This window comes from Gopherus flavomarginatus, chromosome 10, assembly GCF_025201925.1.
Source record: "Gopherus flavomarginatus isolate rGopFla2 chromosome 10, rGopFla2.mat.asm, whole genome shotgun sequence".
NCBI classification, from domain to species: domain Eukaryota; kingdom Metazoa; phylum Chordata; order Testudines; family Testudinidae; genus Gopherus; species Gopherus flavomarginatus.
Window position 1 is genome coordinate 5,266,294 of NC_066626.1, and position 24,278 is coordinate 5,290,571.

The following is a 24,278-nucleotide window of genomic DNA, read 5'->3' on the forward strand; positions in this document are numbered from 1 at the left end:
GTTCACTCTGGGGGTTCAGAGGGACCAGATGTGCAACTAGGTTTCTCTCCAATCTCTCTGATACAGGCTCTTATAAGTTCAGAATAGTGAGTACTAGGTGATAAGGCGAGTTAGGCTTATGTTTGTTTTCTTTATTTGCAAATGTGTATTTGGCTGGGAGGAGTTCAAATTTGTATTTTGCTGAAAGGATTTTAATTTGTACTTGTATACTTAGACTGGGAGGGTATTCCCAGTGTCTATAGCTGAAAGACCCTGTACATATTCCATTTTAAATTTACAAAGATAATTTTTACTGTTTTTTTCTCTCTTTAATTAAAAACTTTTCTTGTTTAAGAACTTGATTGTTTTTTTAATTCTGGTGAGACCCCAGGGAACTGGGTCTGGATTCACCAGGGAATTAGTGGGGAGAAAGGAGAGAGAGAGGTTATTTTCTCTCTGTGTTAGGATTACTTTCTCTCTCAGGGAGAGTCTGGAAGGGGGAGAGAGAAGGAGGGGGGAAGGTGGATTTTCCTCTCTGTTTCAAGATTCAAGGAGTTTGAATCACAGTGATCTTCCAGGGTAACCCAGGGAGGGGAAGCCTGGGAGAGGCAACGGTGAGGGAAAGGGTTTATTTTCCTTGTGTTAAGATCCAGAGGGCTTGGGTCTTGGGGGTCCCCAGACAAGGTTTTGGGGGGACCAGAGTGTACCAGGCACTGTAATTCCTGGTTGGTGGCAGCGCTACAGGTTCTAAGATGGTAATTGAGCTTAGAGGAATTCATGCTGGTACCCCATCTTTTGGACGCTAAAGTTCAGAGTGGGGAATTATACCATGACAGTATGTCTACAGGATATGAGCTAGCGCTGTGCATCCTGGCATAATGCTGACACGGGCGGGATCGAACCTGGGGCCTCTGGAGTTGAGTGCATGAGCCTCTACTGCATGAGCTAAAAGCCCACTGACTAGAGCAGACTCATGAGTGGTCCAGGTACCACTAGATGGGACAGAACACCACACCCAGAAGGTGTGTTGCCTACATGCTTTCTCTAGCTGAGGAAGTGCATCCTGAGCTTCGGAGACTTCCTAGTTGAAATCCTGGATGAGCCCCCACTTGTAACACTGATACGGGCAGTATCAAACCTGGGGCTTAGTTCATGAGCCTCTCCTGCGTGAGCTAAAGCCAACGGCCTCATTAGCTAAGGTTGTAAAGCAGACTTATTAATTGCAGAGCCAGGGTAGGACCAGGATTATCCACCCCAAGTTCATACTCACGGACTCTGGGCAGGCATGGACTAGTCCTTGACACCTCTTGCCGCTGCCTGTGCTACCCTGGCTCAGCTGCGATTTTTAGCATGCCAGCTCAGTGAGAGGTAGCATGCGTTTGTCTATGTAGACATTGTCATAATATAATTCCCAATTCTGAACCTTAGCGTCCAAAATATGGGTACTAGCATGAATTCCCCTAAGCTCAATTCCCCTAAGCTCAATTACCAGCTTAGATCTGATAAGCTGCCACCAATCAGGAATTCCAGTGCCTGATACACTCTGGTCCCCCCAAAACCTTCCCTGGGGACCCCCAAGACCCAAACCCCCTGGATCTTAACACAAGGAAAGTAAACCCCTTTCCTCACCGTTGCCTTTCCTAGGATTTCCTTCCCTGGGTTACCCTGAAAGATTACCGTGATTCAAACTCCTTGAATCTTAAAACAGGGAGGAATGTCCCTTCCCCTCCCCCTTTCTCCCTCACCCAGAGGCAAAACAGATTCAAGCTCCGTGAATCTAAAACAAAAGGATTCCCCCTTCTCCCCTCCCTCCCTGTTAAGTACAGACTCAGTTCCCTTGAGCCTCAACAAGGGGGGGAAATTGGACAGGTCTTAAAAGCAAAACTTTTAATAAAAAAAAAGAAAAAAAGGTAAAAGTTTGTCTCTGCAATTAGATGGTAAAAAGTTACAGGGTCTGTCAGCTTATAGAAAATAGAAAGAAGCCTCCCCCCAGCAAGATACAATTTAAAATACTTCCAGCAAACTACACATTTGCAAATACAGAAACAATCAAAAGACTATAACCACCTTTCTTACTAAATTACTCACTATTCTGAATATATAAGAGACTGTAGCAGGGAGATTGGCAAGAAACCTGGTTGCACGTCCAGTCCCTTCCAGGACCCTGAGAGAACAAAGCAAAACCCAAAAAACACAAACACAGGCTTCCCTCCACCAAGATTTGAAAGTATCTTGTCTCCTGATTGGTCCCCTGGTCATGTGTTTGGTTCCCTGTTTGTTAACCCTTTACAGGTAAAAGAGACATTAACCCTTAACTATCTGTTTATGACAGACATACGCTTGTAGACGTACACTCATGCCCCCCTAAACGGCACTTGAGTAACATTAAAGAGCTTAAACTTGGTCTGACTTAAACCCACTTTAAGACCCCTTTCTACTGCCAGAGTAGTGAAAAGAGGTTTAACATCAATGAGAATAAGGCCCCTAGTCTCTGTGTATTAAAACAGGGGCTGCAATTATTTGTTAAACTGCATCACTGTTCCATTGTATCACTGTGAAATGTAGAACACGAGTGGGGCTAATATCTTGCTCACCAGAAATGAAACCAATCTGCCATCAGCATGGTTAACAAAAGATAATTGAAACATTGGAAAAAATGATCATTGTTGTCATCGTATAGAAATGTTTCTGCTGGGAGCCTGCTCTAAGGGTTAAAAGTAGTGCATTCGGTGGCATTAATTGACCTCTGCAGTAGATTCCCACACCGTGAGATCTGCTCTGAAAAGAGAGAGACCGTTTGTGTCTAGAATAAAGGGGGTGAGGTGGAATGACTACAGATCTGGACAGTGAAAAGGGAATTGGCAGCAACAATAGCTGAGCTTGGCTAAGAATGCACACCAGACTAATTACTTCAGACATCTATACATTAGTGAACTGGAAAGGCAGGCCAGGGTTTGCTGCCAAGGCTTCCAATTGCCAGCAGTGGTTAAAATGACAGAACCAATATTATTGGTTTATTAAGAGTTCTGGGGCAAGCCTGAGAACTTTTTAATACAGTAGGATTTCTGCACAGGACTGAATCAGACTTGACACGATGATGCCTCTTAATAATTGCTGTGGATTTCTGCTCGTTCTTTTGCGGTCTCGGAATACTGAATGCCTGACAGCTCGGGTATCGGAGAATAGCTAACTCTGGTTCTAGCTGCCTCCAAGTTATGGGATTTGGTGTTCACACACACTGCTGGATATTAATGCGACTGAGATCACGGGTTTTTGGAGCTGCATACTTGGTCCAGGTGCAGCTTTGGAAGTGGGTGCCCCCAAATCCTAATGCTGTCTGAGGGACAGGGAGACGCTGGTAAGCGCTGGCTGCTGCACTACTTTCTGACCGAGATTTCTGTGCTCTGCTGCCCTCCCTCATTCCTTTGAGACAGACTGCAGTCCCTGGCCATGATCACACAAAGCCATGTGTGATGACGTAAGTGGAGTCTAATGAGCCTGCCACAGCAGGACCTGTCATTTCTGGAAGTACGGCCTGGCTTGACAGGGATTGTGGTCACTAAAGCCACAGCCACATTCAAAAAGGGAAACAAATGAGATGGCCAAAAGGCACAGGGTCTCAGTGACACCAGACAGGGCTTTTCCCGCTAATCCTTCCGAATGCCACAGCCAGGCTAACACTGGGGGTGTGCACTTAGCTCTTAGACAGGACTCTTCACACAGCGCACAGGAGCGATCGCTCTTCCGGTGGAGAAACGGAGACAGAGGGAGGATCTCTGCCCAGAGTTGCAGCGCTCAGACTAGAAACCACAGTTCCTGATGCCCTGGGCAGGGTTCATGCTGTACTTTTTTTGTCTTTCCCCAAATGACTCCTGATGGTTCTGCGCTTCCTATCACAGTGAGACAAGGTGAGGAGCTGGTACTAGTGCCAAAGTCTCCGAAGCAACAGGAAGGAGTGTGACAGAGTGCAGGGAGTAAGTAGGTGAGCCTGCACTCTGATCACTTAGATCAATTAGTGCCCCAGGGAAAGCTGCCTGGGGGTAATGATCTAATCAGGCTGGTGGTCTGGGCAAGGCGATAACTCATGTGGCCCCAGCAGCTGAGGCACAGGAAGGGAGCGCAGGGAGAGCGAGGGGAAACCGGGCTAGATGGGGCAAGTCACACAGAGGGCTCAGAGTAAGGAGACCTCTGTTTCCCCGCAGGTACTGGTGCCAGGGCCAGAAGCTCAGTTAACATTGTAAACAGACCATTGCAGGGGGACTCTGGTGACGTTGGTGGAGGGAACTACAAATAAAAGGTCACTGAGTGCACACTTGGAGGAGCCTGTGTAGTGTCTGCAGGGAAGGAGACTGCGTGGAGCAGGACCCTGTTCGGGGATCCAGGCCAACACGGCCTGCTCCTGTGTTGCTCAGAAGTCTCTGGACATACCAAGGCTGACTGGGGTGGTTGGTGTCAGTGTGGTGTGGGCAGAGATAAGGAACAGCTGCCTCTTGACTCAGGGTGCTCCTCTTGGATGCTGGTGGAAATCCCCATGCCTTTGCCACTGGGCGTATTGACACTGTTCCTGGCTGTCCCTCTGCTCTGCAGTGGGAATATAAAGTCAGTGACAGAAACCATGCTTCCAGGTTGGAGGGGAGCCTCAGAGAACAGCATAATGCAGAAAGCACCTCTGCAGCGTAGAGCGTCTCTTCCCTGCAGATACCCAGGGCATGGAAGAGAGCACCCCAACCTTGCAGATTTCTTTGAGACAACCTTGTGGGCATTAACAGAGAAGGGTGTAATATTGCCCCGTATTAGGGCCTAAATCAGGAGCCAATATAGGTCACATAATTTGTGAGCTCAATAGGTCATTATGTCCCAGAACTGAGATCACAGACAGTCATGACAGCTACATGGAACATCACAGGGATATTCAGATGCGGATGTTGTCAGTTCTGAGAGGATATTTGCTAACTTATCTGCTTAAGCAAATGCAGGAGTTCCAGTAAAATCCTAAGGCTACTGTGAATTCAGACAACTAGCTATATTCATAGATAGGGACCATTGTGATCATCTAGTCTGACCTCCCGTATAAAATGGAGAACTTCCCTAATTCCTGTTTTAAGTAGTGCATATCTTAACACACGTGCACACACACACATGCCCCTAGTGTGCCATGGAGATACAAGATCAGTGTTGTTGATCTTCCACCTCAACTTCTGCTTGGACTCTGAGAAGCTGTTAACTTAGAGCTAGCCGCCCTTTGACCCATCAGCCAATGACTGTTCACAAGCCCTAGCAACACATAGTGCCTGACTCAAGAAACTGCACTGCAGAAGGGTTTGTGATGAAAGAAGCGTTGCTTCTGGCAGATCCTTATTAAAGCCAGTGCCTCGTTTCTGAACTGCCTCCCATCTTTTATTTAGCACCCAGCTGTGCTGCCCTCAAGGCAACATGGGGACCTCCTCAGACCAACACAAGCAAAGACAGCTGAGCAGGTTTGAATTTAGTCTCCTCTGAAGAAAAGGGGTTGGGGACTGGCTAAAAATATACAAGCCAATGCAAATTCCTGCTGGGGAATACAGACATTCCCCTTTTACTATTGATTTTCCTGTCACTGAATTCTAGAAGAGGGTGGAAAGCCTTTGAACCGTAAAGTCTGGAAGTTGTGTACCATTAAAAATGCATCTAAAAATGTGTATTGGTGGCTGTGCTGTTCTGGGGATTCTTAGTGCTCTGTATTCTGCACAGGCGAAAGAACGTGTTTATTTTATAAAAACAGAACATACCACTCATGTAGCTAGTACCACTGTGTTTGGGTTTAGAATGTGCCTGAAGGAGTATACATATTTTACTATACGGCATTTGATATTTCAGATAGTTCTATACCAAACAGACAGTTGTGTTCATAGGGACACGTGGGTGGGTGGCTATAGCTCTTATGTGCGCATATTGTTGTTTGCTTATACATGCTCCCCAATGGAATCCTGTAAAATTAGCTCTTCTGGCTTATATATAAAAGTCCTGTTCCAAAATGCTTTATGTAGCATGTAGTACCAGATGATGCAAAAGAAAGCACCATAGTCGAAAATTATTAATTTTTCCTATTCCCTGTCTTTTAGAGGCTGCTTACACCCTGGATCAAGAGGTTTTATAGCCCTCATAATTTCTTATTTTCTCTGTCACTGTGTATATGTTCTTGAATCCTAATAAGCCCTTAACATCAGCAAAACCTTGTGGCCATGAGTTCCACAGGTTAAGAATGTATTGTGCATCTTCTTTCAATGACATTTCTGACTTTAGTGCTTTTCAGTTGATGAAAGTCTCCTTGTTGTTGTATGAAGAGAGAATGTAAATAGGAGTACACAATTTGCCCTCTTTCTTATTCTATTCATTATTTTATATGCCTCTATCCTGACCACTTGTATTTATCTGCTCTCTAAACTAAGCAGTCCCAATCATTTTGGTCTCTCCTCATATAAAGTTTGTGTGACTCTGAGGCCAAAAAGAGCGAATGTGATCCTGGGATGTATAATCAGGGGAATCTCGAGGAGGAGTGGAGAGGTTATTTTATCTCTGTGTTTGGCACTAATTCTGGTGCCAACAATTCAAGGATGATGATGATAAATTGAAGAGGTTTCAGAGAATGATTCAGGAGAATGATTAAGGTTAGGATTCTGTCACAGGTATCTTTAGTAAAAGTCAGGCACAGGTTGCAGGCAGTAAACAAAAATTAACGTAAGCCCGCAGCCTGCCCCTGATTTTTACTAAAAATATGCTGGGGGAGTGGGGACAAACAGAGCGCTACTGGGGCTGACCGCTCCTGCTCTAGTCCCAGGGGAGCTGACCCAACCCCAATGGCCACTCTGTTCTGGCGGCTGCCGCGCCGCATCCCTGGGGCTGGCTGCCAGTCCACTGCTCCGGCCCTTACCCAGAAGGAGTCCCAGAAAGTTCCGGAATCCATGACCTCCCTGACAGAATCGTATCCTTAAGAATGATTAAAAGATTAGAAGACATGCCTTTGTAGCGATAGGCTCAAAAGCTTAATCTCTTTATCTTACCAAAGAGAAGGGGTGACTTGATTCCAGTCTGTAAGTACCTACATGGAGAACAAATATTTAATAATGGATCTCTTCAGTCTAGCAGAGGAAGGTCTAACACAATCCAGCATAGGAAATCAGGTGTAAACTTTTAACGGCGAGAGTAATTAACCATTGGAACAATCTCCCCCTGACAATTTTAAAATCAAGACTGGGTGTTTTTCTAAAAGATCTGCCCTAGGAATTATTTTGGGACAGTTCTCTGGCCTGGGTTGTACAAAAGGTCAGAATAGCTGGTCACAATTGTCCCTTCTGGCCTTATAATCTGAACTTTTGTCTTATATTTTACCTACCTTCTGCTCCTTTGGGCTGGATTTCCATTTTCTGAGGGTGAACTACTTGGCCTGAATAACCTCTTTGATCTTGTCATTTAAATACACAGGCTTGTTGGTTTTACTTTCCTGACCACACTAGCTGTAACAGCAACTCTTCCCAGTCCACCATATAGAGGAACTGGGGGCATGGAGTGTGTGTGAGTACCTCTTGAGTGCCTGTGGCAGGGTCAAGACTCCCCACCATTGGTGCCTCCTGCTGGTTGCTCCAGGAATTAGTTCTGTCCACTGTGGAGCACCCTCAGTGTGTGGTGTCTTGTCCGCTGTCCATTCTGCTCTGCGATCCGTGTTGCTCTCTGCTTGGCGGCGTCCTCGTCAGGACACTGCCCTCCAGCAGTGCTCACTACTCCAGACTCATCCCCTTCCGTACTCGCTACTCTAGCTCCCCCGGGCCTGCCCAGAACTGCTCTGTCCAAGGTGCTAGCTTCTTCTTCAGGAGCTAGTCCTTCCCCCTTGCCAACCAGGGAGAGACTGCCTCTCCTCCTCCTAGGCAGCCTTTATATAGGGCCTTCCCCGCACTGATTGGCTGCTTCTGCCTTGCCCTGATTGGCTCCCCACAGGCCTCCGTTGATTGGCTGCCAGCCTGCGCAGCTTCAAAGGCCTGTTCCAGCCTTTTTCTCAGGGGGCAGTTGCCCCACCACAGTGCCCCTCATAAATAAGCGGGCGTTTGTTGTTCTAGACAAATATTTTTCGCCGTTCTGCATAGGCCTGCTGTGATCTCATTACTGTCGATTTAGTCCCATCAGAAATGCTGCATTACAGAACAGGGATCACAAATGAGGATGTTCAGGCTAAAGAACTGATCCTGGACTACTTTCATCTGCTCCCACTAGGGCTGTCGAGCAATTAAAAAAAATAATTGCGATTCATTGTGCAATTAAAAAAATGTATCGCGATTAATCGCACTGTTAAACACTAATAAAATACCATTTATTTAAATATTTTGGATGTTTTCTACATTTTCAAATATATTAATTTGAATTACAACACCAAATACAAAGTGCACAGTGCTCACTTTATTTTTTATTACAAATATTTGCACTGTAAAACAAAAAAAATAGTATATTTCAGTTCACTTAATACAAGTACTGTAGTGCAATCTCTTTATAATGAAAGTTGAACTTACAAATGTAGAATTATATACATAAAATAACTGCATTCCAAAATAAAACAATGTAAAACTTTAGAACCTACAAATCCACTCAGTCCTACTTCAGCAATCGCTCAGACAAACAAGTTCAGTTGCAATTTGCAGGAGATAATGCTGCTCACGTCTTCTTTAGAATGTCACCTGAAAGTGAGAACAGGCATTCACGTGGCACTGTTTTAGCCAGCATCACAAGATATTTATGTGCCAGATGTGCTAAAGATTCATATGTCCTTTCATGCTTCAGCCACCATTCCAGAGGACATGAGTCAATGCTGATGACAAGTTCTGCTCAATAATGATCCAAAAAAGAGCAGACCAATGCATGTTCGTTTTTACATTGGCTCTGCTGAGACCTTTCAGGGAGATTTTAGAGAGTGGTGAAATGCGTCACAGTAGCAGCAGGGCATTATCTAAGTGTAGCACCCAAGAGGAAAATAGTGCAGGTGATGCTTCCTGGCAGGGAGTAACATTCTGAGAGCCTGGCAGATGCTATGACTTCCCCTTGAACTGAGTTCATCTATGCTCCTATCATTAAAGTGATGCACAACCCCAGTTTTATTAGACTCAGCTCTGCTTCAGGACCCACAGGGGAGATTTTTCCCACATTCTTAAGGCGTTTAGGAGCACAAGTCCAATTGACTGGTGTCCTGGCTACTCTTGTGTGTCTGGCCTTTAAGAAAGTAGAAGGGGAAAGTACTGTACTTTCAAACTTCAATTGTGTAAATGGCACCAAGAGGTTTGGTGATGAGCCTACTTGGAATATGTAAGAAATAAAAATAAATAATGGCGGGTTGAATCCTGCAGCCATTCTTCAGTGTACACTTCCACTGACTGCATGTCAATCTTTGTGCTTGGTGGAAATTTGTCTGAGGAAAGGCTAAATAAAAATGGAGCAAAACCTGAGAAGACAACCCTCAGGATTCAACCCACTGTAAATAAAACACACTGTTCAGGTTCACAGCCTGCTAAAATGTATTGGCCCCAGCCAAAACTATAGGGAAACTGACCAAGAGGTTCAAATACTAAAAGAAATAAAATTTCTTAGTGCCATGTTGCTTTAATAGGATCAGCAGATTAGGCCTATATTTAGATGCTTTATATTGAGGGAATAGTTGGATCCATTTGGGTGATGTTCCAGTCCTCTCTGTACATTTTTCTGAGGCGGGGAGTAAATTTAGGGAGCTGGGATGTGTGTGCCATCTTCTAAGCATTAGGAATATATCACCTGATCCAAAACTCAGTAAAATCAATAGAAGTCTCTTGACTGACGTCATCTGACTTTGGGTCAGGTCCATCAAGCACTGAGCATGGGTGGAACCACCCCTACAAATACTGGTTGTGTATTTGCTGTTTAATAAAGAGGTGGCAATCCGCTGCTAAGGGAATGATATTTGGTGTTAAATATTTGGTGTGTGTGGCTGACTGCACGTGTACTATAAAGTGACTGCAGCATAGTAGGAGCGTAACTTTGTGACGGAGCAGAAGACAGAGCCACAAGAATCAGGCTGCTTTAGCATCACACGGATTTACTGAAAACGTGTTTCTCCCCCTAGCATAGCAAACAACTGACTAGATTGTGTGTTGTGCTGTTGGTAGAAATGATGAGAACAAGAAATGTCCTGTAAAGTAGCTCTTACCTGTTGGTAGCAGGGTGGAGATGACCCTGCAGGCCCTTGCCACCCCACCCCAGCCCCCCCGGACAGGGACTTGGTGGTGAGGCTGCATGTGAAGCTGTCACAGCTCAAGGGCCGGGCCTGCGCCTGAAACACCTTGAGGCTCTGCTCCCCTGTGCCAGGCTCACCAGGTGTGGGACATGCAGGCTCAGTCCAGCAGGATCCAAGTGTGGAGGGGCTTATTGTGGGGGGATCCAGGGGTGGGGTTAGAGGGTTCTGTGGGGATCTGAATCCACAGAGTGGGGGGTTACAGGTGAAGGTGGTTGGGACTCAGCAGGGGGTATGGGTGCTGGGGTGGGAGTCTGGGTGCAGAGGGCTCATGAGGGTGGCTGAGAGGACACTGCATGCTGGGCTCCTACTTCTCCCGTATCCCCTCCCCCACTGCCTCTCCCCCATTCCTTCTTCCTCCCCTCTCCCATCCACCTCCCCCTGCCCTATCCTATTCCCCCTTCCTTCCCCACTGCCGCTTTCCCATGTCCTCCCTCCTTGCCCTGCCTCACCGTAGGCATTCCCCATTGTACAGAAGACAGAATTGCTCCCAGCGCACAAAGGGTAGGAAACCAGCGCTAGGACCCAGGAGACAGCATCCAGTAGCAGGGTAAGCTACCTATAGCAGAACCCTCCTTCACCCGGGCAGCTCTGCACTCACAGAAATGGGAATGGGGACAGTGGCATGTAACCCCACATTTTCCCCTGCATGCCTCACCTGTCTGAGGGGGCTGTGCCCCCCTGCTATCCCAAAATACATCCATGGGCATCCCCAGCCTTGCCCCACCCCCATGGAGATTTACCTCTCCGCTGGCTGTTCCAGACGCCGGCATGTGACTGCTCTTGCAGCTTCCCTTTTCTTTCCCCATAATTTTCTGCGGGGAAGCAAAGAAATCTGCAGAGGGGCATGAATTCTGAATGCACAGCGGCACAGAATTCCCCCAGGACTGAAATAGCTTCAACGTGCTGTGTGTAAACCAAATGTGTACTTATTTTAGAGATTATTATTTTTTTCGTTAAACTAGTGTTTAAGGGGAATACAAACTGTCCTCCCTCCTGACAGTATCACAAATACACCTCTACCTTGATATAATGCTGTCCTTGGGAGCCAAAAAATCTTACTGCATTATAGGTGAAACCATGTTATATTGAACTTGCTTTGATCCACCGGAGTGCACAGCCCCATCCACCCAGAGCACTGCTTTACCACGTTATATCCAAATTCATGTTCTATTAGGTGGTGTTATATTGAGGTAGCGGTGTACTGTCTTTTTTAGGCAAAGTAACTATCCCAGCATTAGGCTCTGAACATATGAAGCCATAAGAACAGTGCTGGGATCAGGACCTGAGAGGAGTGGAACTAAGTCACCTTTCTGCTCCTCCTGCTGGTTCAACCCTGGTGTAACTTACAGCAGCCTAAGAGCTGCTCTAAGTTATGTCTGCAGTAACATTCTCTAGAGACCATTCCACCAGTCAGGGATCAGGAGACGTTCAGCTGTGCCCTGCATGCTGGAGGTCTGAATGTCCCCATTTATCATCAGCTGGGGATTCCCCTGCCTCCGGAGAATCCCCAACAGCCCCTTTAGGTCAGTGCAAAGCAACTGATTGGAGGTGGTTTGAGGGTCTGGCCCACGGTATTTACTTTCAAGCATGATTTACAGTTTCTATGTGTTAAGAACTGACTTTCAAAGTTATGAACTGTGCAAAATGAATGATGCTTTCCCCTCACCCATAGCACAAAGAGGTAGCTCTAGGAGGAACAGTTCAGAGTAATTGTAGCAGAGAAGATGACATTGGAAAGACTTCCCCTAACTGCCTGTTTCTATGTGTTGCTGTTGCACATCCTGTCTGTGCACTAAGTGAAAGCAGAGGTAGCCAGCAGGCCATCCAGGAAGATATTTTGGAGAAAGGGAGGTACTAGGATGTCACATGAGGCTACACCTATCTGTGTACACTGAATAGTTCTTTGCAGTCTCTCTGATCCCTCAGCACTGGCAAAGGGAAGCCATTGTCCATCGAGCCAGTGCTGAGCTAGCTCAGTGGTTTTGTAACTGAATGTGTCGGTCCACTCGCATGTTGTTTGAATAGATCAATCAAACCCTATTTAATGGAACAGCAGTCAGAGCTCTGTGCATAGCCTCTTGCTGCTCCCCCGGTGCACCCTGTCTCTAGGTTATCTGGCCCCCTTACATGGCTTCAGCTGCCATCTTTAAGACGATGGTTTACAAACGGACCCTTCACTCGCTGTCCACTCCCATGTGCCAGCCTGTCTGTTATCCCCTCATGCATGCCCTGCATCAGCTGAAACGTAACGTTTCCCTGCTCCAGCCCTGCCTGCCATGACAGCCTGTATTGCTCACTCGTCTGCTTCCCAGCAGCACCTCCCCACTTTCTGCCAAGCCTCCCCTCATGCATGGAACGCCTTCCTCAAATGAGTCTGCCCTCCTCCCAACCCACTCCTACCATGGTGCCTCCAGTACATGGCCAGCTGATAGCAGCCGGCTCGTGGCTAGCAGTGACTGCCAATGTCACTAATATCTAGTTCATGTATAGTGTCAACAAGAGATCAAATCCTGCACCTTTCTGCATGTAGCTAATCTCCAGAACCTTGTTTCCCTGTGGCTAGAATTCCTTGTCCACCCACCCTCTCGGATTTTCAGAACGCACCTCCTTTCCCATCCCGATCCATTTGGGCCTGACTATAAATCCTTATTTCTCTACATCCCCAGCAGCAACATTTCCTAGGGTGTCTCTCACAACTGTCTAAGCTGTTGTCCTACCCCCACTACTTTCTTATCCCCACTAGCAGCTGGCCATCAGAAAGCTGTCATAGGGTAACCTGACCGCTTGACTCTTATCCACATGCAGTGGTATTGGGTTGGGAGCTAAGTTCTGGTGCTCACTCTGTCGCTCTCTCCTAGGCTCTTAATGGCTTTGTGCTGGTGGTGACATCTGAAGGGATGATATTTTATTGCTCGCACACGATTCAAGACTATCTTGGATTTCATCAGGTTAGTAGAATGTTCCATCACTTTTTAACATGGTTTCTCTTTGGCTTTTGACTTCCTTTTTTGGTTTAGCTGGTAAAACATATCCTCTCACCTGGGAAATAGCTGACAGCCAATGGACCCCAGGCTCCTCTGACATGAGTGGATGAGACTTGACCAGATGTTTCTGCTCCCAAAAGTAGTGAGACTCTTCTGGGCTGATTTCATAACCACATGCCTGGCTCCCCTGATCTGAGGCCAGCAGAGAGAGGAGCAGAAAATTGCTCTTGGTGCTGGAAATAAAGAGCTAAGCTGATAAGCAGAGCCAAGAGATAGACTTGATCTCCTATCTGCAGAGTGTGGGCCAAACTCCGCTCTGTTCCAGCAATGTAAGTATGCAGTAACTCAGCTGAAGCCAATGGCATTACTTTGGATTTACACCCATATAGATGGAAGCAGAATTTGACTCTAGAGAGTCCACCTGTTGTCATTCTAACAGTGGCATGGCAGGGTATCACTGCCCCTTTTAAGATCACTTACCATAGGGACTACAGAATTGAAAAGGACAAATATCAGGGAGTGGGACTACAATACATGTATTCCTTTTCCCTCTCTGAATACAATCCCTTGTTACTTCCAGATGTGGAATGACATTGCCACACTGAGGAAAGTCAACTAAGGAAAGAAAGACAAACATTACTGGTAGAAAAGACTTGGTTGTGGTCTTTTGCCACAGCCCTGCACTGGGAATAGTGCTGGAGAGCTGGTCAAATAACAATGTTGAAAAATGTCTTTTTGGCTGAATGGAATCCTTCCCAGAAGCTGCAATTTCTTCTGGTTTTTGCAATTGAAAAATAACATGTTCCGGTTGTCTGCAACAGAAAATCAATTTTTGATTGTTGAAAACCAAAAAACTGTTGGGTTTCAGGTTTTTCAGTGAAACCTGGAAACATTTTGCAAAAACTGTTCTGACAAAAAATGGAAAAACTTCGGTTTTCTTTAAAATGTTTTGTGAGAACATAAGAACGGCCATATTGGGTCAGACCAAAGGTCCATCTAACTTAGTATCCTGTCTTCCAACAAAGGCCAATGCCAGGTGCCCCAGAGGGAATGAACAGAACAGGGAATTATCAAGTGATCCATCCCCTGTTGCCCATTCCCAGCTTCTGGCAAACAGTGGTTAGGGACACCATCTGCCCATCCTGGTTAATAGCCACTGATGGACCTATCCTGTATGAATTTGTCTAGTTCTTTTTTGAACCCTGTCGTAGTTTTGGCCTTTACAAACATCTTCTGGCAAAGAGTTCCACAGACTGACTGTGCATTGTGTGAATAAATACTTCCTTTTGTTTGTTTTAAACCTGCTGCCTATTGATTTCATTAGGTGGCCCTTAGTTCTTGTGTTATGAGAAGGAGGAAATAACACTTCCTGATTTACTTTCCAATTCCAATATATCTTTTTTGTGATGAGACGACCACATCTGCACGCAGTATTCAAGATGTGGGCGGAGGATGGATTTATATAGAGGCAATGTGATATTTTCTGTCTTATGAGCTATCCCTTTCTTAATAAAAAAAGGAATACTTGTGGCACTTTAGAGACTAACAAATTTATTTGAGGATAAGCTTTTGTGGGCTACAGCCCAATTCATCGGATGCATGTAGTGGAAAACACAGTAGGAAGATATATATATATACAGAGAGAACATGAAATAATGGGTGTTACCATACACACTCTAACGAGAGTGATCAGTTAAGGTGAGCTATTACCAGCAGGAGAGGAAAACACTTTTTGTAGTGGTAATCAAAATGGTCAATTTGCAGCAGTTGACAAACAAACAAAAAGAAATAGCCCCTTTGCCAGGGAAATAGGGACTTCTGCAGCGAACCCATAATCTTCTAATCGCACAGCAGGACTTTTCTTCTCTGCCTTGCCAGATCCATTTGATGGGATCTTGTGTAGATCCTCATGCTATCAGGCTGGCAGGCTAGCCTCTCAGCTGATTTCTTCACCTGCAAGGAATGCCAGCATGGAGACTTCTTCCTTTCCTCAGCTGTGGCATCCAGCACTGTGCTCCCTGCTGGCTCCATCTGCCTTGTATGTTTCATCAAACTGATAAAAGGCGGAAGCTCTTTTGGATGGTCTTTTGTTGTTTAAAGCACTAACCTGAAACACAGAAAACCTGAGTTCACTTCCCCATCTACCTCACAGGGGCGTTGTGAGAATAAATATGTCAGTAACTGAGAGGTATTCAAATGCGATGGGGATGGAGGCCTTATAAATATCTAGGTAGGTAAATATTGGCAGGCTTGTCATGGAAGACCTTACTGAGGCCATGCAGGACAAGTTGACCTCCAGCCACCACTGGACTGTGCCTCCAGGCTATGGTAGGAGAATCTCTTGAGTCAGGGCTGCAGGCTCCAGCATTACCATGGATACCTCGGAATGTCCCTTTCCTAGCATGGTAGGAAAAGTTTAATTGCCTAAGCCAAGTTGCCAGTTCTTAAAACCGAAATTGACGTGTTTTAATGAATGTATCATTTAAAAGCTAGCAGTGTCACCAATTCAGCGTCAGAACTTCTGTGGAGGATCAGGAAAGAGAGGGATTTTTCTAAAAACAAACTGCTTTTCAGAATTACCAAAAGCAGCACTGAAAAACCATCTCAAATCTCAGTGATAAATAAAAGTCAGTGACTGATTTGAAATAGTTCCCCAGTGGTGGCAGCCCCTCTCAAATGGGCACTTAAATGTGGAGAGCTAGATTTTCAAACAAGGCCAGATCACAAATGCATGTGTAAAATAAATGCAACTGCTCAACTAATCTGCATATGTAATAGCCTTAAGCACAGGATTGGGTCCTGTAATTGCACATCCAAATCTCCAGCATTGGTCTTTGCTGTGCACAGATACCTGAGGCATGCATGCAATTGCTGTAACTGTGTGTGCAAAGTAGATATTGACTTGCCTGCCTTAACCTGTAAGGAAGTCAAATAAAGGACCTCATTCTTATATATAGTGCTTCTCATCCTTTGTAGATCCCAAAGTAAGCGTTATTAGCTCAGTTTTGCAGATGGAGAAACTGAGCCAAAGTGATTTGCCCAAGGACTTACAGTAGCAAAGCCAGGATTAGAACTCAGATCTCTTGACTCCCAGTCTTCAGCTGTAGCCATCATGGCACAGTATCTTGAATACTAGTTTCTGACAGCATCTGCAATGTTTTTGTTAGGAATTTCAAAAATAAGTGATGTTGTCATCTATTAATGGCGCTGCATTATTGCAGGCAATGGAACAGATTTAGTGCTGTTTTTCTCCTTTCAAAATGTTTTTTCTAAGTAATCGATTCAGTACTACTGGTATCCAAATAATCTAAGTACCGTACAGCATATGCATAAATCAGCTGCAGGGGTGTCAAATTGCTTTAAGAATGTTTCTTCCAATATGCAGAATGTCCTTTCATTTAAAAAAATGTATTATAATAAATTGAAATATAACCAATACAAAGCTCCTGTAATGTTCAGGGGATTTAGCTAAATGGCTCCAGTATGTGGGTCTAGCATTCTAAACCTTATTTATAGTTAATCATTCAGAAGTTGTCTTATTATTTTAAATGTGAAGATCTTGATGAATAACTTAGTTGGCAAGTTGCAGCAAAGGCAGTGTTTCTGATTTTATTATTCTGATCTGCTCTTTGTCAATCATGTTTGTTTGTTCTTCTGACTCATGCAGGGAAATGAGGCAAAGTGTTTGTTATGAAGTGTGACTTCATTACGGACCTTCTTTGGCCTTTGTTCTTATCAGAGCTACTTTATTGGTCCAGCATTGCTTTGCTTTTTCTGCTTAAACATGCTTCATCTTGCCAGCAAACACACTGCATATTAATGACACTGGGGTAGCTTGTAACTGCACACCTGTGTAGTGAAGTCCAGAGCCACAATCTCACTCTTTAGGTGATGACAGGGTAAAAGCAGAATTAATCAGGGTGATCCGTTCTGTTGGGATTCTTTGAGCAGATTGGGCTTGATTCTGCACCGCTGACACTTGAATCAGTTTTTTTCCACACTGACTCTCTCTTATGCCCCAAATGGCCCCACTGAAGAACCAGGTCCTTCCCCACGCTGAATAAAGGTGGCAGAATTGGGTCCATTGTGGTGTTTTGGCTCCAACAGGTAGCTCCATTGCCTTTGCAGGGACTGCTGGCTATACCTTGGAGGTGAGGGCTGCAGAATTTAGCCAAATAAAGAACAAGCTTGTAAAACAAATCAAAATCATTCCTGTGCACACTGCAGGCCACCTTTACCCACCCTGGCCTGACCCAGCTCCCACTGACATCAGCAGAGCGGGCTCAGGCCTGGGGTATGTACCTTACCCCATGGGGACCCCCATTGATCTCAGTAGGACGAGACCCTTTGCGGGCCCTGGAACTGCCGCTGGGAGTGAAGGTGGTGAAATCTGGTCCATTGTGTGTGTGGCAGTTCCGATGGCGAGAGTCCAGGCTGTCCCCAGCTGTGCGGTAGCTGCAGGTGCCCGGGACAGACGGTTGGACTCACCTGTCATTCTGCTTCGTTCCAGACAGATGTCATGCACCAGAGTGTGTTCGAGCTGATCCACACTGAGGACCAGCAGGAATTCAGGCGCAACCTTCACTGGGCCCTTAACCCGCCTCCCACTCCTGAGAACGAACCATCGCCTGATGGTAGGTGCAGGAGACTAAAGAAAGGGAGTTGGCACTGTCCATAGAGCCTGTTGGCTGGCCGGCCGGTTCTGTTACAACCCCAAAGACCACTGGGAGCGTCCTTTGACTATTCACTGCTTCCATAAAAATGCTGTTGTATTCCTGTTAGTCCTGGGCAGATCCTGTCAAGAGGAGTTTGGCCCTGGCCAGGTGGAGACAGATCATCTGCTAGAGCTGCTGCCTACAGACTCCACTCGGTTCAAGCCTCAGCTGCAGTAACGTGCAGGCCTCACAGACGGCAAATCCTTCATAGTTTCAGTTCACAGCTGCCTCATTCTCTGTGCAGTGTCCAGCTTGTGCACTGTATAAGGCAGAGGTGCTGTGTTAACAATAGAGAGACCTTGTAACTCAGGGCTGCACCCGGAGCAGGCCATTGGAACTTTCCTGACTTTTCAGTGCTTCACTCTGAAATGGTCCGGTTCTTCATGTACATGCAGATTTTTGTATGGGGCATTTAATTAGACAGAAGGAACCAAGTGTATCCCTCAAGAGGAGATTTTTTTTTGGTAATACCGTTGATAGATACAGCTGCTGATGCATGTTGTCCATGTTCCAGCCTCATCGAGAGTCTCCACACTTCCATGTGTGTTAATTTGGGCTCTCCTTTTTCCTGCATCCTTTAGGTGAAAAAAGTATCAGCTCCTCCGTTACCACTTACAAGCCCGGCCAGCTGCCTCCTGAGAACTCCTCTTTCCTCGAAAGGAGCTTTGTGTGCCGATTCCGCTGCCTCCTGGATAATTCATCTGGGTTCCTGGTGAGTAAGAACTTGCATCAGCATCTCCTCATAAGTGTGACAGGGCAGGACTGCTCCTTGAGTATCCTCACCCCCCACTGGTTGCAGAAGGGGTCCCGCACAGACCCTTAGCACAGCTCTGCCAGGGCTGCATCTCCCTACCAGAACCAGGAGGCTGTTTCTGTTGCAGGCCTGTTTTCCTCTGAGCCTTCAGCCAGTCCTTGACTGTCTGTAACAAAGGCCGTCTCCAGCCTTGTTCTTCAGTTCCCCTTCCACTTCTAGCACATCTCTGCCAGCGAGAGCACTGGTCTAGACAGACCACTGGCATTTTGAGCACTTCATCCTCTAGAAATGTTCAGAACAGGGTCAGACAGTGTCCTCTGTACACACTACCTTTTCCGCTCTGCTACCACCAATGGAGCTGCACCTGCAGTGGGACAATTTAAGAACAAGGCTAGTGTAGCAGCTAAAGTGACGTACTTCCACTCCTAAATTCTTTGAGGGCAGATTGTGGCCCCTAATCTATCAGGGCAAACCTGCCAAACACCAGTGGGTCTCCTATCTATTCACCCTGGGGATCTGCAGCTATTGGAATGGCCCTTACAGGGCACAGGCAGCAGCTCAAAGTGGGGCGTCCTTGGCTGACCCCTGGATCCGGAGTGGAGGGTGTAAACTGGCTTAACTTCCCCTTCGGCCCTGCCCCCCCCCATAGCACATAGTGCAATTCACCATACACCAGGGTCAGGACCATTGTCTCCTAAATTGAGGGGTTTGTCTAGATTCTGACAGGAGAATTTGCTCGTGTTAATTTCAGTAAATAACAAAATGGCATTCAGTTTTCAGTGGCTTTGTGGAATGGTGATTTTAAAAGTGACTTGCAAAATAGAAAACAAGGTCTTATGTTTCCACCGTGCCTGAGTTCTCCTGGGGAGGAGCCAGAAATGCAGATTGGGAGCTCACTCAACCCTTAACAGAAGGAGCAGAGGGACAGACTCTTTCAACAACCGTGTTTTTCTCCAATCTGTTTGCCAGGCATCTGAATTAAATATATGTCACAAAAACAAAGATGCTTTAAAATCACTTCCAGGAAAATGAAGCTTTTTTTTCCCACCAGGCCTTATTATTACATCATAAAGCTTCTATCAAGTGTGCAGAGTGCATTACAGTTAGGTTTTCAGATCACCTCTAAGCTTTTTAAGTGATCGGTAGGAGATTTGCCAAAGCGAGGACTTTGCACACAAAAACCACCACTCAGGGTCAGTTCTGCATGAGGGTCTGGCTCTAGGTGATACTGCCTGGGGGCGAAAGTGTGAAGGATGGTGAATGTCTCATGCAAAATGCTAAGAGGGCTGGTTGGCTCAGGGGACCGGTAATAGGTTGAGAAGCTTTTCACTGCTTGGTCACCAATTGAAATGCAGCCGCTGTTGGTAGTGACCAAAAGTCATCCATGCCTCATTGCTGTGTGATGTCTAAATGCACTTCACACTGTGGCTTCAGCCCACAGGCAGGTGTGAAAAGTCACCCTCACAGCTTGTGGCTAAGTAGAAGCCAGAGATGGTGACTGACTATCCTCTTAACCCCTAGTGGCCTGAGACACGTTAGTGAAAGGCTGGGTTAGCTTGTGCCATCTGCTCTGCGGAGAGCGGCTGTCAAACACCAGTGTTGGTCTGACACAGTTCACCAGCACTGGATACAATTGCAGTAATAACACTCAGAGCTCCACTGGGGTAATAGTTGCATCTCGTGGGTGGTGCGTTTTCCTGGGATTCCCTTATTCCTATTCTCCCCGTAAACCAGGGCTGGTCTACACTACGGGGGAAAATCGATCTCAGATACGCAGCTTCAGCTATGTGAATAATGTAGCTGAAGTCGAAGTATCTAAGATCGAATTACTCACCGTCCTCACGGCGTGGGATCGATGTCCGCGGCTCCCCATGTCGACTCCGCAACTCCGTTGGAGTTGGTGGAGTTCCGGAATCGATATAAGCGCGTTTGGGGATCGATATATCGCGTCTAGATGAGACGCGATATATCGATCCCCGAGCAATTGATTGCTACCCGCCGATACGGCGGGTAGTGAAGACGTAGCCCCAGACTGCTGTGCCCAGGGGCATGTGTGTATGCGCTATTCCTGAGCCTGGAATGGCTTTTTTCCCAGCCAGCGTGCAGTCCCTAACCCCCTGTCCTCAGCAAGGTGCCTGGTGGAAAGGTTTGGGTGCCTAGTGTGTGAAAAGCAATCTGTTTGGTGAAGTCACCTTTGGAGCCAGCCCTGAGATGTTTACGTTAGATGGCCTGGATTTTCAGCTACAGGGAGACATGGCTGAGGCCTTTATTTTAGAGCGGGATTTTCTGACAATGCAAGATCACCACAGCATGAGTCCCATTTATTTCCACCAGGATGTGCTTTAAGGATCTCGACGCTTTGGTTGAGTGTGTGTGTTAGCCAGCCAGAGGGGGCACATGTGAATGGGAGGAAGTGCAGATAGGAAGCTGTGCGAACTTTACTCCTCAAAGAACAGACCAGGTGACTACCGAGGGGTTAGTACAAAGCAGGAGATTAGCAACAGAGCAGTGGACTCATACACCAGAGCAGTGGACTCATACTTGCAAGAACAGGGCTCCGCAAGCACAGAACAGCCCAATAAAGGAAAGATGGGAGCAGTGAGGAGCATGGTTCTACTCAGGAAAGTTGAGGTGGCCCTGACTCAGAGTCTGCTGAAGGCAATGGAGGGTTTCTGATTTCCTCCAGTGGTCTTCCAATCAGGTCCTGTAAGAAAGTGATGGCAAATTTTCCCCTGTGTCTCTACAGAGGCCTGTCTGCTCATTCGTTAGAAACAAAGAGATACAGAGGGACTAAAGAGAGAAAAAAAAACTCACCCCTTTTGGTGACTTTTCACTGCATTGTCTCACTTTCCTTTGCCCTCCTATTACAAGAAATCTAGCACACGCTCAGATTAGTGCTTTGGCCACATGGCTGCTACTCTAGGAGTCATCCCACGAGGATCCATTGTACAGCAGGAGTATTTGTCTGTATGAGAATTTATGACTTTTAGCCATAAGGGAATATATGGGCATCAAGGTAAATCTATCAAATTTTAGTTTGATAACAAATGTGCTGCAGCACAAACACTGTCATTGGCAAGGAAGGCTAAAAAAGAGCAAGAAGTGGGCAAAAGGAGACAAGGATCTTTTTTCTAAGGATATGTCGACACTACAACTCAACACCCAGGGCTCATGGGTCTCAGGCTGCAGAACTATAAAGCTGCAGTATAAGCATTTGGCTCTGGGACCCGCTGGGTTTAGACACAGCTACACTCTGTGTATAATACTTACTGTCCTTCGGGAATAGATGATGTTGCTTCGCAACTGCTTCTTGGGGATTATGTAACAAAATTAACTATTTGAGTGAAAGTTAGTACACAACAGAATCTGCTGTTGAGTTAAATTAACCAAGTATTTTTAACTGTTGCCTCTAGGAGGAAAATGAAAATCACATGCACAGATTCTGAGTAATTGCATGTGGTGATGGTTTGGTTTTTATATTCAGAATTGATTTCATTTTAACAAGCACATTAATATGGGTTGCTGTCAGGGTTTCCCCCCACACTCTGAACTCTGGGGTACAGATATGGGGACCCACATGAAAGACCCTCTAAGCTTATATTCTATCAGTTTATGTTAAAAACTTCCCCAAGGCACAAATTCCTTTCCTTGTCCTTGGATGCCAAGTGATTTACACAAAAATTCAGGGGAGGGTCACTTGGAATCCCTATCCCCCCAAAATATCCCCCCAATCCCCTTCACCCCCTTTCCTGGGGAGGCTTGAGAATAATATACCAACTAATTGCCTTAGCAATGTGAGTACAGACCAGATCCTTTATCTTTAGGACACTAAAATCAATCAGGTTGTTAAAAGAAGAACTTTATTGTAAAGAAAAAAGTAAAAGAATCACACCTGCAAAGTCAGGATGGACAGTAACTTTACAGGGTGATAAAAAGATTTAAGACACAGAGGATTCCCTTCTGGACTCAGCTTCACAGTTACAAAAACAGGAATAAAACTACCTTTGTAGCATAGGAAAAGTCATAAGCCAAAACAAAAGATAACCTAACGCATTTCCTTGCCTTACTTACAATTTCTGTAATTTTAAATGGATCATTCCAGGTATGTTTTCAGGAGATGTTGTACCTGCTTGGTCTCTCCCTCCATCTAGAGAGGGAATAAACAAAGAGAGCCACAAACAAATCCTCTCCTCCCTCCTCAGATTTGAAAGTATCTTCTTTCCTCATTGGTCCCTCTGGTCAGGTGCCAACTAAGTTATTTGAGCTTCTTAACCCCTTAGAAGTAAAGTGATTTAGTACAGCTGCCAAGGAGGGATTTTATGCTATCCTTCTCTTTATATTTATGACATTTAAACAAGAACCCTAATAGGTATTGGGGCACTGTAGTGAAATCAAATTACTCAACAGAGTAAAAAAAATCATTTTTTAAACAAAACAATAGTTGAAACCCTACATGTGTGGTTGAAGACATTAAGTCGCAAAAATGGAGAGTGAGTGGTGACCCATTCCTGATAGGCACTTCCTTCCAGCTGCCAGGCGACATCACTTCCTGTATTTATTTCCAGTAACTTTTCAAGTTGTGCAGTCAGAAAACTAACTGAGGCTCATCCCTGCCTCTCACACCTGTCAGAAACAGCTCAGCAGCATGGCTGCTTGCTCTGGTTTTGCACTGGATGAACATTTGATGAAGGTGGGGTACGGATTGCTTTTGGGTGTGTGTTTGGAGATGGGAGAACTGGACTGTTTTAGCAACAATGCTGCAGGCAGCAGGAAGAGGGAAGGAAATTCATAAGTCTTTCCTCTTTACTTCTTGGTTCCCAACTTGTAAGGTTTTGGGTGGGATGGGTTGTGTCCTGCCACCACTGAAACTGTACTATAATTTTGTTTGTGAGCTCACATGAGTAGAGATCACAGGAACAGGTCCTACCTACATCCTGACCTTACAGCATGGGTCTAACCTGGTTTATGGCATTGTTGCCACAGCTACACTGTTATAAGACCTGTGGCACAGCCACAGCTGGCCTGGGTCAGCTGACTCAGGCTGCGGGGCTGTTAAATGCAGTGTAGACTTTCAAGGTCTGAGGCCCCGTGAGGGAGGAGGGGTCCAGACCCAGTGGCAGGGGATTTTTATCACAGTGTGCTCCAGCAGCACCTCTGAAAAATCTCCTCTGAATAGCATACAGCCCCGGTGATGCAGTGTTCACTGGCTTTTCTCCTCTTCCCCTCAGCCTAGCTTGTTCGTTTGCATTTACTTATTAATAAATGCTGCATTTGCTTTAAACAAGCCTTTCATTGCTGAAGTTACCGGCCCAATTCAGTTCCAGAAGTGACTCCTAATTTTTCTTTTCAAGGCTTTAAACCTTCAGGGCAGGTTGAAATTTCTCCACGGCCAGAATAAAAGGTCTGAAAATGGGTCCCCGCTGTCTCCCCAGCTGGCTCTCTTTGCCATCTCCACTCCCTTGCAGCCCCCTTCCATCCTGGAGGTCAGAACTAAACACATGCTCTTCAGAACCAAGCACAAACTGGACTTCACCCCCATGGCCTGTGATGCCAAGTAAGTA